At 35.2% G+C, this 17,635-nt stretch overlaps 1 protein-coding gene across 19 annotated transcripts in view; it reads left to right on the top strand.

Moving 5' to 3' along the window:
• LOC137253736 (receptor-type guanylate cyclase Gyc76C-like) overlaps nt 1-17,635 on the top strand; it is a 205,591-nt gene that overhangs the window by 56,577 nt on the left and 131,379 nt on the right. The window contains exon 1 of one of the 19 annotated variants that reach the window (XM_067791159.1): nt 435-13,872. The exons of the other annotated variants lie outside the window; for them this stretch is intronic. The gene's annotated coding sequence lies outside the window, so the exon portion shown is untranslated. Of the gene's footprint in view, nt 1-434; nt 13,873-17,635 lie in introns of those variants that run through there. 19 annotated transcript variants of the gene reach the window in all.

Below are 17,635 nucleotides of genomic sequence, written 5' to 3'. Positions count from 1 at the left end.
GTCGCAATGCATTCCCACAATTTCACAAAATATATCCCTGGTAACACAGTTTATGTTAAATGTGTCAGTGGAATGCATCATGCATAAAATAATTGGACAAGCATCCGTACGGGTTCTGACGCTCATATATTTCGAGATAAATCAAATAAAACAATTTAAAAATAAATTAATTAGAATTTCCAATTGTTTTTGTTTTTATCGGCCTATTGATAAATCATTCAAGGTTCGAATCGAGCTCACGGCCAGAACAATAATTTTTTTTTTTTTTTTCAAATGATAATTATTGTTATTTTTTAATTTTTCTAAATTGAAAATTTGTATTTTTGTTTTTGGAATAGTAAGTAGAAAATTTTTCAGACAACCTGCCATAGCTGCGCAGATGGATCCATTTCGAAGGGTGCTAAGCCTTCATCATCAGTACTACTTACTATTCCAAAAACAAAAATACAATTTTTCAAATTTAGAAAAATTAAAAAATAACAATAATTATCATTTGGAAAAAAAAAAAAATTATTGTTCTGGCCTTGAGCTCGATTCGAACCTTGAATAATTAGAATTTCGGCAAATTTTTAATTGAATTTCCTTGAGCTATATATAAAATGACTTTATGTCCAATTCGCTAGCCTGCAACACTCGGTTCCTTATAGAATTAATCAAGACAATAAAATTCGCATCTTTTGTTTAAAATTCGCATTACGTTCAATTAAGTTGCTGCAAAAATTAATTGCAATAATTAAATTGTGTAGACAAATTTTTGGACGCTGACACATGCGAAAAAAGCCAAAAAAAAAAAAGAAAAGAAAAAACAGTTTCCGCCAAATGGTAGTGACATATATGTAATTGTTAAAAAAACAAAACAAAAATATTTAAACTTAATCATTTCGATGCACTGAAATGCGCGACAACGACACCACTGCTTGTATAAAAATATTTACTTATGCAAATTTTTTAACAGTCTGTGACGAATGAGTGCAACATTTTGAAAAGAGAGGGTGGCGTATGGCCTAGAGGCCTAAAAGCGTTTGGCCAACTCGGACGCACAAGCTATCGCAATGCAGACGGTCCATAATTAAGTACGTAGACACTCGCATACAAAATTACAAATTACGCACTGAAGACAAAACTTTTGAATTTTTGTAAAGGCACCCAATCGGCGCACTTTAGAAGAAGATCAACATAATAAAAGTAAAAAACAAGTAAGAAAGGCTAAGTTCGGTTGTAACCGAACATTACATACTCAGCTGAGAGCTTTGGAGACAAAATAAGGGAAAATCACCATTTAGAAAAATGAACCTAGGGTAACCCTGGAATGTGTTTGTATGACATGGGTATTAAATGGAAGGTATTAAGGATAATTTTAAAAGGGAGTGGGCCATAGTTCCATACGTGAAAGCCATTTCGAGATATCGCCATAAAGGTGGACCAAGGGTGACTCTAGAATGTATTTGTACGATATGGGTATCAAATTCAAGGTATTAATGAGGGTTTTAAAAGGGAGTGGCCCCTAGTCGTATATGTGAAGGCGTTTTCGAGATATCGACCAAAATGTGGACCAGGGTGACCCAGAACATCATCTATCGGGTATCGCTAATTTATTTATATATATCATACCACGAACAGTATTCCTGCCATGATTCCAAGGGCTTTTGATTTCGCCCTGCAGAACTTTTGCAATTTCCTCTAATTAATATGGTAGGTGTCACACCCATTCTACAAAGTTTTTTCTAAAGTTATGTATACTTTGCGTCAAAAAACCAAACCAATCACCATCTTTCATCCTTTTCGTATTTGGTATAGAATTATGGCATTTTTTTTAATTTTTCGATATCGAAAAAGTAGGCGTGGTCATAGTCATTTTTTACACCAATACAAAGAGAGTTCAGATAAGTACGTGAACTAAGTTTAGTAAAGATATATCGATTTTTGTGCAAGTTATCGTGTTAACGGCCGAGCGGAAGGGCAGACGGTCGACTGTGTATAAAAACTGGGCGTGGCTTCAACCGATTTCGCCCATTTTCACAGAAAAGAGTTACCATCATAGAGGCAAATTTCACATGGATTGGTAAATTTTTGTTCGACTTATGGCATTAAAAGTATTCTAGACAAATTAAATGAAAAAGGGCGGAGCCACGCCCATTTTGAAATTTTCTTTTACTTTTGTATTTTGTTGCACCGTATCATTACTGGAGTTGAATTTTGACATAATTTACTTATATGCTGTAAAGATATTAAATTTTTTGTTAAAATTTGACTTAAAAAAAATTTTTTTTTTTAAAGTGGGCGTATTCGTCATCCGATTTCGCTAATTTTTATTTAGCACACATATAGTAACAGTAGTAACGTTCCTGCTAAACTTCACCATGATATCTTCAACGACTGCGAAATTACATCTTGCAATATTTTAAAATTACCTTCTTTTAAAAGTAGGCGGTGCCACGCCCATTGTCCAAATTTTACTAATTTTCTATTCTGCGTCATAAGGTCAACCCACCTACCAAGTTCCATCGCTTTATCCATCTTTGGTAATGAATTATCGCACTTTTTCCGTTTTTTTAATTTTTCGATATCGAAAAAGTGGGCGTGGTTATAGTCCGATTTCGTTCATTTTAAAAAGCGATCTGATCAAGATACCTCAAAATTTACTCAAGTTATCGTGTTCGCGGACAGACAGACGGACGGACGGACGCACGCACGGACATGACTAAATGAATTTCTTTTTTGACCAGATCTTTTTGATATATAGAAGTCTATATCTATCTCAATTAGTTTATGCCGTTACGGGGTACCGTTATGCGAACAAAGCTAATATACTCTGTGAGCTCTGCTCAGCTGAGTATAATAAGAAGAGTTTGGCTTAAGAGCGACAAAGGAATTAATGATGTATATTTAAATAATATGTACCTACATACATGCCTACAGTAACGAACAAAAAAACAGCATTGACAAGTTTTATCACATGTCGTCAAGTGAATCCTCTTTTTTATATTTATATTTATATTTTAAGAAAAAACTTTAAAGTACTTTGTAACTGAAACTACGCAAACTAATCTCAAAAAGGTTTTCTAAATAATTCGAAAGTTCGAGAAAATCTTACGAATATTTCAAGCTTTTTATTTGGATTTCTCCAAAAATTGTTAAGTATGCAGTTTTATAGCCCCATAAATTTTAGGCTAGCAAAGTACACTTTAAAGGTCGCTAAAAATTCGCATTGATTTTTGACAACTTTTTTTCCAAAGAATGTTTTACATTTTTCTTCATTCAAAGTGTGAAACATTTTTTTTATGGAAGAAAATCTGAAACGCTCTTCGAAAAAAAATCAATGCGAATTTCGAGAGACCTATGACTTGTACTTTGTTAAGCTAAATTTCATTAAGCTATAAAACTGCATAGTTAAAAAAATTCACAAAACTCTAAATAAAACGTTCGAGATTTTAGAAAAATTTTATCGAATTTTAAAATTTTCTGGATAACTTTTTTGATTTTGGTATGCGTAGTTAAGTTACAAAATTATTGAATTTTTCTTCTAAAATCACCGAATGTATTAAAAAAAAAATAGTTTAATTGTCGAAATTTGATAAAAAATGCCACTGCTACTTTCGTGCACGCTGCTGTACTCTGTGTTTTGTGTTTATACAAAACAAGGAAGATGGATTTTAAAATTTCGTGTGCTACATTTTGCAGAAATAACAAATACTGAATATTTAACGGAATATAAAATATTTTAATATGCAAAATATAAAAAAAAAAATTAAAAAAGCTTTAATTGTCGTACACGAGTTACAACCCATAATAAGTAAGAGCAACAAATCGAAAACAGAGGCAGTCAGTATTTGCATATGTAAATGATTGTGAACTCAGTAGGACAACTAAAATGATCCAAATTTACGCAGGAAACTTTTATTCAGCATTTATCCAATATTTAGAGCAGCCGCAGTGCTATATCCATATAACGAACGTATCATTTTGAAGCAATGCGACAAATCACAACAAAAAACTTTTGAAATTTTTTCTAATAATTTCCCCTCTCAGTAGTGCTTTAGCAAGCCCTTATCAGGTTGACTATCTCGGATTTCTTAAAGTTTAAGTTTTAGGGCAGTTTTCTCATGGAAACTTTAAAATTTGTCTGCCCTATAAACACAAATTTTGTTTACAAAAAATTTAAAATAACTTGCTTTATTTGTCACTAACAAAAGTAGTCCAATGTCACACTTTAGAGCCGTTTTCCCCATCTCTGGTTAAGTTGTAATTTAACTGAACGATAGCAATCCTTCAGATAGCTCCATTTGATATTTTCATTTTGGTCAACACATTGAGTCAACCCACCCAAATATTTTGTTGAACAAATCTATTGTGAATACGCGAAAGCCAGTAAAGCAGCTGACTTTCGTTAAAACTTTTGACTTGCACTACTGACAGTCGATGTTTCGATTAGCATGGAGAAAACGAGAATTTCGATAACTTATAGATAAGCAACTTACTGAAGATGGTGCAAAGGGTCCTTAGAGCACTTACTTACCACATCCTAGAAGTTACGTCTTCAGAAATTGTAAAACTCAACATCATAACTATCCACCTGTCATACATTTTAACCTATTTGATTTCCTACAGGGCTAGCAATTCACTTTTATTCTTCCTAGTTTGAGTTAGGTGAGGCTTGTCTGTTGTGGCTTGTCTGTTTGAATAACCAGTTTTTGTGTGCACGCCTGCTAAAAAAGGTCAACGTAAAGTATTTATTTGTTTATTTTGTTTGCTATTGCATAATTGCGATTATTGAACCCCAAGCATTTTTGTTCTATCGCAGACACAATTTAAGTTCAGCATCAAGTTGTTCAAAAAGTATAAAGATTGAAAATGGCTTAATATTGGTTATAATGGGTTCTGTTGATCATTTTATGTTATTTATTGAGATTCTTGTGAATCGAGGAAGGGAACTAGTATTAATTTTTTATATTTTCTACTCACATTCATTTTTAAATGCTTCTTATTCCCCTGCTTTTCCCTGTTGAAGTTTGTATTAAAATAAATAAATATTCAGATAATTTGCAGCAGAGATACAATTAGGCCGTTGAAAATTTGTTTGTGAACCTCTTTTTCATCAATGTTTGCTTGGAAGGTCTCTCAACTCGAAAATCACTAGAAAAATGCTCTTCATAGGAATTTGTTTCAAGAACACCCTATGCCAGAGTTTGCTTTTTAAAAACGAGCAATACCAGAATTTGTGGGAAGATGACTATCTGACAATTCAATATAACTTCAGCTGGAGCACGTACGTAAGTTCTCAACCAAGTTCAAGTGTTTTAAAACAATTTCGGAGATATTGACTTTTTTCAAGCTTTACTTTTTTAAAATTACCAAATAAAATATGTAAATTCAGTTTCGCTCCTGAAGAAGCTAAGGTGCTTAGCGAAACGTTGAGCCGAAATAGTGGAGTTTTCATTTACTTTGCACTAAAGCAAATTTGTGGTCAGAAATAGCCTATATATTTACGTGATATTAAATACAGTTGACCAGCTACCATAAATACAGTAAATATAGGTTGATCTTCTAGATTTTGAAAAATATATCCTTGATCCCTTTAGCTCCAATTTTCTTTTAGCATGTCTGGACTGATAGTAGACCGCCAAAGAGTTTCCAACGAAAAAACGAATCTGACCTATGCCTGTTTAATTGGGCCTGTTTTGTTGGCCTTCGAGTGAGTGATCGTAAACCATTTTCTTATATTAGCCAAGTTTTGAAGAACAATTTTGTATATTCATCACTCAAATCGGAGCCTGGAGACCTTTGGGTAGTGCTTCCAGAGTAAAAGTCATTGCCATTTTACAAATACGGCTAGCTTCAGCCTTAGCTCGGTAGTCACAGAAACGATCCTTTTAGAAAAAAAAAATGAAAAAGAAAAGAAAAAGGAGATGAGGAAGAAAAAGAAGAACAAGAAGAAGAGAAAGAAGAACAAGAAGAAGAAAACAGGAGTAGAAAAAAGGAACAAGGCCATAAATAAAAAGGAGATAGAAAAAAGAGGAAGGAGCAGCAGGAGGAGAAATGAAGAAGTGAAAGGAAGAAGAAAATTTAAAAATATGAAAAGAAGAACAAGGCGAAGAGAAGAGGTGGTGGAGGAGGCGGAAAAGAAGAAGAGAGAGGCGAATATAAGAGGAAGGGGAAAAAAGGGAAGATAAATGAGAAAAAGATAAGAAGGGGAGGAAGAAGATAAGGAAGGAGAATTAGTAAGACGAAAAAAAGAGCAAGAAGAAGAACAACAACAGGAACAAGAAAAAGAGGAAATGTAGGCGGGACAGGCGATAAGAAGATGAGCAAGGAAGAAAAAGGAAGGGAAAAGAACTTGAAAGAGAAAAATAAGAGGGAGAAAAAAATACACAAAAAAGAAAAAAAGGAAGCCCTTAGTAGGTATGCCTGTCGTAAAAGGCGACTAAAATACCAAATTGATTGAAGGGGTTGTGTAGCGCAACCCTCTCAAGAGGTTGCCAGCGCAATATATAGCTTCTCAAAACCCAATTGTCAACCTCAACTGCCCGTGGCGAATCCTGTTCCATTAACTGCCGAGGCTCCGGTGATCCCGAACTCCTGAAGGATCTATTTGGTTGGAGGGCGGTATGGCCTAGAAGGTTTCATGTGGTCATACCAAATCATTCCCGAGATGGTCGGGCTTGTACCTTTATGGTGCATGTACCGGAACGTACCGGATCTGCATCCGGCAAAGGACCATAAACATCGATAAAAAGGCCTTCGGGGAGTGTCCTTATCTCTACGACAACTATAACAATGAATATAAGAAAAAGAAAAACATGTCTCGTGCGCAATTGAAATCACTAGTTAGATTTTGAGCTAGATCTAGTCCCGTCTTCAAATTATCTAGGCCTGTATTAGTTCTGAGCTAAACACATTAGCAGCAGGCTACGTACCCAACTAAAAACGAACTCCTTATGTAATTTTGGATTGGTAAAACGAGAACTTGCAGCGATAATCATGTGCACGTGCGCGTAGATATGTGTGTGTAATTTAGTGGTGCACTCCAGAGCTTCGTAGAGCTTCGGAAAACTATTCCGAGTTCACCTACATGTCGTGTGAGCGCTGCGCCAGAGATTCAGTAAAGCAAACAGTCAATCAGTTTTACCTTGTAGTTCAAGCGGTAAGCCTCTTGTGCTTGAGGTCTGTGCTCAAACATCATGCGTGTAAAAGCATACTACTACAAAAAAAAAAAAAAATGTGTTTATACTCGAAGGACTGCCGGCGTTGTGCACCACTGGTGTAATTATATAAAACATGTAGTCGTTATTCATATGCTTTTCATGGCAATTATCGTATGTATATTTTTTAGAGTATGATGCTTTTGTACTCTGTTCACACGTATTTTACTTGAATTATTTATGCGTGTAATTCAATTTCAAATATTAACATAGCTAAATAAGGACTTTTACTCTCTGCAGTATTTTTCTTCAATATGATTAACCAAAATTCATGCCGAACTTATATAAAGTATTTTAAATTAAATAAATAATTTAAAATTAAATTAAATTAATTAAACGGTAAATTTTAAACAAAAAACGTATACAAATTATTATGAAATTTATTCGTCATGAGGTAGAATAAAATCACTTAATGATCTCACGACGGAGCGTCTGTAGGTTTGATACACAAAATTTTCCATAAGAACGACATACAAACAAGCGCTTGGAGATAGCGAAGCAATGAAGTATGAACGACACAGCAAATGGGAGTGGATGGTTGATAAAATAACGGTGAATTGATTGAAAGCGCTAAAACTTAATGCACACACTCTTTTTAGAGTTTTTGTAAGAAAAAAAAAAAAAAACAAATTGAAAAAAAACCAAACCGATACATTAATCCGCCTTTAATGGGTGCCAATACGAAATAACGTAAATTTGGGCAGGGAAATATTAAACTGTATGCGTAATTATTTTCACAAATTTTGCTATGGAAGTTTCCATTGAGTATTTGCTTTATAAATTAATAAATATGACGACGTCGATGCCAAAGTACTTAAGTCAGAAAAATTGTGCCTAGTAATAATTTTGTATGTTTAAGAGTAAAAGCGCTTTTGTTAGTTAGTGAACTCGCATTAAGCGAAGTTATTGAGTGCGGCGCTATTAAGATTGCAATTATTTTTAATAAGTTTTCTATTTAGTCTTATGTGACTTTATTAATGTTAATGACAAAAGTTAACTAAGCGCATAGCATCAAAGCGATTGACTAATTTTTTCCAGGAAGTAATTAGGCTAAGTTGTCTCAAGTACGCTTGTTTAATTTTCTACCACTTCTTCGAGAAATTGTTTGAAATGATACTCAGCATTAAATATGCCCCGCAGCAAGTTAGACTAGCTTGGAACTAATGTAGAACGCGCCCATATGATGGCACCGCTACTTCTAGCTCCCTACCCAATTAATCACTTTTAAAATGGCATTGATGTTGGCGATTGTCGCCCAGTGCATTACTTTGCCACCTGTTCGGCACCAGTGCCGTTGCAGACGCTTGTAAGTTCTTAGCCGACGAAAGCTGCCTGTCGACGGCATTTATCGATCACCGATGCAATAAACTGTCTGATATTTATTGTTTCTTAACCGATACAGACCGAGTTACGAAATATCTATATATATTTTATATCATTACTACTGTACTTTATATAGCGTCATTAACTTATCCCAAAATTTTATTCAATCTAGTTAAATACATATCTATGACACTGTTTGTTGTCCTATATAAGATATATTATCTTACTATACTAATGTATTTTCTAATAAATGAAATGAAATATCTAATTCAAGAGCTCCATTATTTTGGTACTGGCTTGTAAGTTATCTGCGAGATTTGTTCATTTTCTACTCACTCATTTCTTCCTCATCAGTAGAGTATTAGCTTGTGTCAGTTTGTTAATATTTTCCTCAATTAAAAGAGTATATCTTATTAAATACTAGCAAAAATGTTTGTGTTTGACATTTTGTTAAGAGCTATTTAATTTGTTTGCAAGTGTTCTAATTACAAAAAGGAAAAGAAAATAAATTGATAGATTCATTGAAACGAGCGCCAGGCTGTGTCGCACAAAAATAAAATTAAAACGAATTTTCTGAGGTAAAATGTACTTTGAATGCTCCCGCAATTACGAAGGAAAAGAAACATGCATTTAAGTAACTGGTTTTATATACCCTTCACATTCGTCGTTTGACAGGCACAGATCACACATTATTTTGTAATACTTTCCTGAAAGATCACAGTAAATTGCAGCGAAGACATTCAAAGAAATCGCCGTGGCTGACTGACTTTAACGCCATCTGCGGCTCGTTCGCAATCACGAATACGAATAATGACAGTTCTGGTCACAGAAACAATTAGCTGACAGAAAATCAAAGAATTAGTCTGCGACTTGTGTACTGCTGCTAAGAAGTTTAGATTGAAAAACTAGGCCGGAATTCTCGCTGTCACAGTATACTGTGACTGCGCCATATACTGCTTAAAGTAGATCGCAGTAAAAATCACGGATTCGTTGGTTTATATTGTAGCAGCTATTATTTGTTACAGCGAATATAAATCAGCATGATTTTGAACTGTGCTTTAGTTCAAATTGATCTATATCTTTGAAATCACTAACGAAAATCGCAGCGACTGAAAAATCACAAGCCTTACTGCTTCTTAAAAATCGCGAAATCTGCCCACTCGAATTTCAATTAGTTTATTTACAATAGCTGTGCTTTTTTTTACATCTATACACGTTTACGCTTAAACTTTATATGGACTGTTAAGCGTCAAACTTTAAATACGCCTCTGAAATTGCTGCGCATAAAATTTGTACTACTAAATTTCAATACGCATTATACTCAGATGTAACTGAAATATGCGTCTATGTTTCACCCTCTGCACTAATTCTATGTATTCTATACGCGTCCACTATTCATCGCAACTGATTCAGCTAATATTGGACCTGATGCTTGCAAAACTAATTGAACATTGAAAAGAAAGATCGATAAAAACTATAAGTTTTGAAAAAAACGCAAATAGAACTGACATGAGGTGTTCCTGAAGAACTTTTCAGAAAAGAGCGTTCAGAAAGAAGCTGCAGCGAAGCTCCCGGTATCGTGTGCGTTCACCTGAAAAGACTGGCTTGTTATCGACGGGTTACAGAAGTATCAGCGATTTTATACTGAAGTTTTGTCGGTATCTGTTTCGTAAAACACAAACGATAACAAATCGATAGCATGCCGATAGAAAATTGGTAATAATTTGATAAGAAACGATAGCTCTTTGATAAGAAGTCATAACATAAAGTTATCATTTCGACAAATAACAGTTAACTTTCGATAATAAATCAGTAGCTTATCGGTCACTTTGGCAAATAGGTCACAGATGGCAAATAGATAGTAAAACAAATAGATAACTTTTCGTTATCAAAACGATAACCCTCCGATAACAAATTGATAACATTTGTTACCATATCGATAGTTTTTCGATAAATAATTGATATATTTTGGATAATAAATTGAAAATTTTTCGACAACAAACCGATAACTCTTTTAATTTCGCTACCTTTTCTTGCCTTGCCTTGATTTGGTGTCTTATTTCGCTCGTATTCACTCTACCAGCGTTCGCACACTACCATAAAATGTTGTGGCTCACTTACGCTTACATTCTGTATTCCGTTATACCGCGAGCATGCACATCTACAACTTTTTGCACTTATAAGCTATTAAGCTCTGCGGCTTACATAAAACTGTTGACTTGTTTTATTCATAATCATTTTAACTGCCAATTTGTGTTGTTAAACATTTTCTGAGTTCAAAGAATTGTCGCGGCAAAAACAAAAAATTCTGCATAGCAATAGTTTTATAATTAAAAACTCAACGCTTTTGTTATTTTCAGCAAAATTTGTTTACAAATAAATATTTCATTCCTATCATTTTTAATTTACTTCCACTCGGTTAAGTAAAATTCTTTTGCACTTTTTCAGCCACAAAACTTTTCAGTTTCATGTGTACTCTCATAACTCATTCTCTTTTTGCACATTTCAGCTTCAGTGTGAGTTTTTGTCGGCGAATTAAATGAGATTGTGTAGATTTTTCGGCGGAAAAGTTTTTGTAGCTTAATTTGTAAAAGTGGCGCATAGATGCTTGTATAATAAGTTTTTGAGTATCGCTTTACTGCTTTTCAAAGTTTCATAATATTTATACTTTTTTATTTGTTAATTATAAATATGTCAGAAGTGAAGTTTATGGATGCTTTTTTACTCACGTGTTAGCTGGTCTCAGTTGAAAACATGTTGCCCCTAAGCTTTCACAGTTAAATTTCTTCAAAGATATCACTGAAATTTTGCTCGCATCATTCCGGGATGCTCAAGGCACATAGGCGGAGCCTTTACTATGACTCCCACCCAGATAAATCTGCATGTTCCAAATGACTGTGTGTTCGTATGTATTTATGTTCCCTTTATAGGCGTCAAATGCACCCAAAAAAAATGAGAGGGAAAGTGGGTGTTAGAGTGGAGGTGATAGGGAGGATTTTTCCTATCTCCTAGATGCAGCAAAGGCCAACGATCAGGTGTTTCTATTGATTATTACGTTGAATATAGCTCTCAATGCGCACACATGGATTATGGCTCTAGATCATGGGTTTTGAAAAATTTAAAGTGATTGCCCTTTCGCCTACGCAATGAGTGCACAATTATGCTATAATATGCTTCCCTACGAAGTGGGGTAGCCCTCTTCCTCTGATAACAGCGCTTAGTGAGCAGGTGTGTGAGCCAAGTTTTGAAATCATTAGCAGTCTATTGTGATTAAAGCCCTACGACGTCTAGCTTCCAATAAAGTCTTAGAATTCCTCGTTGTCCAGTAGTAACAAAAAACTGACAACCCCTATCAAAAATCAGAACCCATATTATAAAATTACTCCCAATAGCTTAGATCTCACTTAACAGACTTCGTAACTGACAGTTCATAAATTTTATTCTAATCACCGAACTTTGCATAATTCCACCTTTAGTGTATTACTCTAGAGCTCATCTACTAAGCGCTGTGAACTGTTTTAATTGAATTAAAAGCTGAAAAGTTTCAACCAAAGTTTGACCGAAATTAGACTGCCTGACACAACTGCATCGAAATTGTTGACAGCAGTAGAAGAGAAGGAGATGGTGCAAGGATGATGAAGACAAAAAAAATCAAACCATGTATAAACAACCACAAAACCAAAACACTACCAAAGTAAATGCATTTGAAAAAGGACAAAAAAAAACATATATATATATTTATATGTGTATGGAAAAAGGTCTTAATAATGCAAGGGAACAGGCTGCAATTTTTCAGTTGGCAAGTATCCTGCTGAGCAAGTGACAGTTCCTTTATATTTCAACCGTTTTTGCACTACTAAAAGAGAAAATTTATCATACGCCACTTGCTTCGTCGCATCACAAAGACATGTTTTTTTTTTTTGGTTGAAAAGAAAATGTTTACTTGTGCACTTCTTTATTGTTGTTACTAAGTATATAAATTTTCAGTTCAAACAAAAAACTATTTTTACAGGGAGATAAGCCAGTAGTCCTGAAAAAATGTCTCTGACAGTGCAAAATGAATATTATTTTTGGAGTCGTATTGTCCTTGAAATGCTCACCAACTTCACAGAGGGAACAGTGGAAAAAAATTAATTCTTTTTTTTTTGTATATTTTGGTGAGCTGCTTAGCCGTTCTATGTACGTGGGAATCAAACAAAACGGTTCAAGCTAAAAGTTCGACCTTCTTGTAGAGTAAGCAAAATTAAAACAGTTAACACGCGCAAACTGAATTTAAGAGCAAAGTGTTTACATGTCTGTAAATTTGTTAAAGTATCTATTATATAAATAGGCAAGTTAAAAGTTTCGCGCCCCTCTTACGACCAAACTATAATTCTAAGATACAAAATAATTGTATTTGGATCGATAGGGGTTTTCAAGGAGCAGTGCAGAACATTAAAAAAAAATTTGAAAAAAAAAAATTTAGTACTAAAATGTCAATTCAAAATTAAACCAATACAGTTGCATACACAGACGCTGTGTGTTTACGCTCTAAGGCAGTTCCTTTGTTGTATGCATTGAAAGAGAGTATTTTCTAAGTAAGAGGTGAGTGTTTTGCCTTCATACTTAACACAAACAACTCAAAGTGTCTGAGCACTTGATACATTTTTACACATGTAAGTGCATGAAGAGATGAACAAATTCTGCCCTTTTGTTGGAAATATAGAGTACTGATATACAAAGTGTTAACCAAAACAAAGCACGTGTTAATAAATTATAATTAAATAAAATAAGGTAAAAACAAAAATAAATAAATAAATAAAAAAAAAAATAAAATTACATGAAGTAAAATAAAATAAAACAAAGTGAAATGAAATAAAATAAAATATAAATAGAAATAAAATAAAATAAAATAAAAGAAAAGAAAAGAAAGTAAAAGAAAATAAAATAAAATAAAATGAAATAAAATAAAATCAAATAAAACAAAGCCAAACAAAAATAAAATAAAAAGAAATAAATTAAAATTAAATAAAGGAAAGGAAAGTAAGGGAAGGGAAAGGAAAGTAAAGGAAAGAAAAAGAAAGAAAAGAAAACGAAGAGAAGAGAAAGAAAAGGTAAGGACATGACAAAAAAGAAAGCAAAGACGCGGAAAGGATAGGAAAGGAAAAATAACGAATGGAAAAGAAAGGAATGGACTTTATTGTGACGTCTACAGTGGTGGAATTTCAACTACTAGGCGAATTTAAGTGAACATAAAAAAATGTAAATCTGGATGCTACATAGCAACAAACAATGCAGGAAATTAAGAAACAGTTGAAAACTCAAATTCAATAAGATACGGTCCAAAGCCTAGAGTAAATTTTTCCCAAAGGTAATTATATGGCTTAATTTGTTTCGATATTATCTGGTATTTTTCAGAAGCTAACCCTGTTGTTGTTGTTGTTGTAGCGATAAGGTTGCTCCCCGAAGGCTTTGGGGAGTGTTATCGATGTGATTGATGGTCCTTTGCCGGATACAGATCCGGTACGCTCCGGTACCACAGCACCATTAAGGTGCTAGCCCGACCATCGCGGGAACGATTTATGTGGCCACATTAAACCTTCAGGCAATTCCCTTCCTCCCCACCACCGAGTTCCATGAGGAGCTTGGGGTCGCCAGAGCCTCGTCTGTTAGTGAAACAGGATTCGCCGCGGATAGGTGAGGTTGACAATTGGGTTTGGAGAAGCTATGTATTGGGCTGGCAACCTGAAGGGTTGCGCTACACAGCCCCTTGAATCTGGTATTTTAGTCGCCTCTTACGACAGGCATACCTACCGCGAGTATATTCTAATCCCCTAACCCGCTGGGGGAGAAGAAAAAAAAGTTATCGTTTCATGCACCAAACACAAACTTTATGCAAAAAAAGATGAAGAGGGTTAGCTTCTAAATTGTTCTAGAAGCTAACCCTCTTCGTCTTTTTTGCATAAAGTTATGTGTTTGGTGCATGAAACGAAAACTTTTTTTCGCAAATATTTGCATTACTTGGATTCAAAATATCTCTTAGTTATCATCGCAATCGCCTAAAATGTTCACGCATGGTACTTTGTCGTTGATGTTCAAAGCACAATTTATAGCCCTGTATTCACGCTGCGACCAACTGAAGTGGTAATGTGGCAACATTTAGGAATGGCCAGCTGCCAACGGCCAGTTGGCATAATTACGCAGTGATGTTTAAACACTCGCACGTGAAGCGCACCCAGCTGTGCGTTAACAAGTATTTATGCACTTTGAATGAAATAAAAAAGAAACCTAAATGGGTAAAATATAAATTTATGAGTGTTTTGAAGATTATAAAAAAGATACATACAATTTTTAAGATTTGGCTTTACGCGCCACTGTTGATGGGAAATGAGGACCTTGGTTTTTTTGTGATATTCCCGTTGGTTGTATTTCTCACTTTTGTTTGACTAATTCTTCTTTGAGGTGAACCTTGGCGTCGTGTTTTTGTTAATATTTGTATAGTGAGCTTTCTTCTTAACACATGCACTTTATTTGTACTCGTGTGTTTGCATAATATTGTACTTTAGGGTGATTGTTATAAATCAAGTAAACGTTTTTTTGCAGTGTCACTTCCTAGAAAAGTGCACCTAGGTTAAAAATATTATATGTAAATTCTGGGCCCGATTGGAAACGGTGTAAGGGTGTCACACAGGGGTCAAAGTTAAGATTTCTCTATGGAGACTCAAAACATTTATATTGAACTTTTTGTTTTCTAATTCCCGAAATCGATAACAGAATAGTTGAAGATATAACGTAGAAGTTTTGGTCCCCATAGGAAACGATTAAGAGGTGTCGCACAATGAGGAATGTTCGGATTTCAATATAATACCCTATTTCAGAACTTGTTTCAAAAATGCCCCTCTCAGAACTCGGCTGAAGAACGTCCTATCTCAAAAATTTTTTTTTTTACAAAAACGTCCTATCCGAGCTCAAGTTCCATACATTTTGGCATTAGCTGGGACGTTCATGAAAAAAAAATGCTGAAATAGGGCGTTACGCAAAAGTTTTTTGAGAGAGGGCGTTTTCATATCGGCCGAAATAGGATAATATTGCACTCTGCAGTCGATATTAAGCCGTCATATGGCAATCGGAGCTTAGATCCCTGTACAACGCGCCTTAACCGTTTTATAACCGGAACCAAAATTTATTTCCAATACTTTTGACGTAGATATTACCATCTTAAGTGTTAATACTGTAAAAAATCGTATATTTAATTTATAAGGATCACCCTAATGTACACACATGCATACTCATTTATTTAGCTCAAATTCGTTCCACCAAGCTTATCAGCACATTTTCTCTCCCAATATAAATGATTATTTTGTTTTCATAGCAAAAATAATATAAACTTTATTTACATAAATATACACTTACATACATTCATTTGCCTTATAAATGTGTACGTGCACGATAAGCATGCAGCCTATCTCATCTTGAATACAATTTTTTCTAGCACTTACTCATGTTTTTATGTACTGACTTCGTTATTTTATTAACCGACGGCGGCCGCCGTGGTGTGGCTGTATCGTGTTCCGCCTACCACGCCGAAGATCTTGGTTCCAAGCAACATCACAAATTCAGAAACAAGTTTTTTTAAAAAAGTGTTTTCAAGCGGGGTCTATATATGGGGTATTCCATCCCATTTCGACCAATTTTGAACCCGACCCCTTTAGAATTGGCTGAAAGTTTTTCTTCTTTTTCTAGCTTACGAAAGACGTTTTTCAGAAGTTTTTCAAATTTTTTCATCCATCTCAAAAAAAGTTATGAATTTAAAAAAAAACACCGTTTTTGTTTTCAAAATGGTATAGGATAGGATAGGTTAGGTGGTAGCTGCCCTGATAAGGATAGCTCACTTGGACAACACGAAGGTCCGTTGTGATACCACATACACCAAAAATAACGGTGACCTAGATCCAGCTACTTAGAGAATCGTTGGGTAGCAACGATAAAGCTCCGAATGATACCGATCTCAACTTTGGATATATCCTCGGGAGATCCAAGTGAGTCGCGACCGAAGTACTTTCGCCTAATTCTGGCAAAAGCTGGACAATCAAGCATAAAGTGATTTGGTGATTCCACCTCATCATCCTCCATACAGCTGCAGCAGGATGGAGTTTCCAGTATATTGAGACGTACCGCATGGATACCCATGGGACAGTGCCCTGTCAAAACCCCAATGACCATTGATAGGTGAGCCTTAGTGAACCCAATTATTTCAGCAGACCTCCTGCCATCCACTTTCGGCCAGAAAGATCTTGCTACCCTGCAAGACGTGGTATCCGCCCAACGTTTGCTGAGCTGATTCGAGGCCCAGCTATGGAGGAGCAATCCACAGGTGGCCAGCGGGATCCCGAAGTCCCTACAGCCATCTTCATCCGGTTCAGTTGTACCGATGCGGGCTAAGAGATCCGCTTGACAGTTACCCGGGATATCACTATGGCCCGGGACCCAGATAATCTTAATTGTAAAATAATTCGATGCAATCGCAAGCGAGGTCAGGCACTCCCAGACCACCCTCGATCGCACTGTAGTTGAGCTCAAGGCCTTGATAGCCGATTGGCTATCAGAGTAGATGTTAAATTCCCTAACCGTGGTAGCACTGGATAGCATTCCATCCACCGCATCCTTAATCGCAGCAATTTCCGCTTGGAATACACTGCAGTGATCAGCCAACTTAAACTTGCGGCTTAAATTTAGCTCTTGACAAAAGACCCCCCCACCAACCTTTCCATCCAGCTTTGACCCATCCGTGAACAAGTTAACCGGTCCCATGCCCCAGATAATTCCTCTTCCCCAATCCTCTCTCTCTGGAATAACTGGGGTGAAGGTATAACTTTTTCAAAAATTGACCGTTTGGGATCTTTTTTTTTTTAAAAATTTGTTTTTAAATGTACTTTTCGGAAAAAATTAAAAAAATATTTAATGTTTTTTTTTTGTAATTTTTCAGTTTTTCGAGATTTTTCGAATTTCCCCCTTTGTTTTGTTTTTTTTTTCTCATAAAAAACTTTAATCAATTCTGCAATCATCCCCACTAATCCCGGAGTGGGCGGAGAATTCTTTTTTTATTTAATTGAAAAAAGGGAAAATATGCTCTA

This window comes from Eurosta solidaginis, chromosome 5 (genome assembly GCF_040869045.1).
Source record: "Eurosta solidaginis isolate ZX-2024a chromosome 5, ASM4086904v1, whole genome shotgun sequence".
Classification (NCBI taxonomy): Eukaryota; Metazoa; Arthropoda; class Insecta; order Diptera; family Tephritidae; genus Eurosta; species Eurosta solidaginis.
The sequence above is the reverse complement of the archived record's forward strand: the minus strand, read 5'-3'. Positions and strand labels throughout refer to the sequence as shown.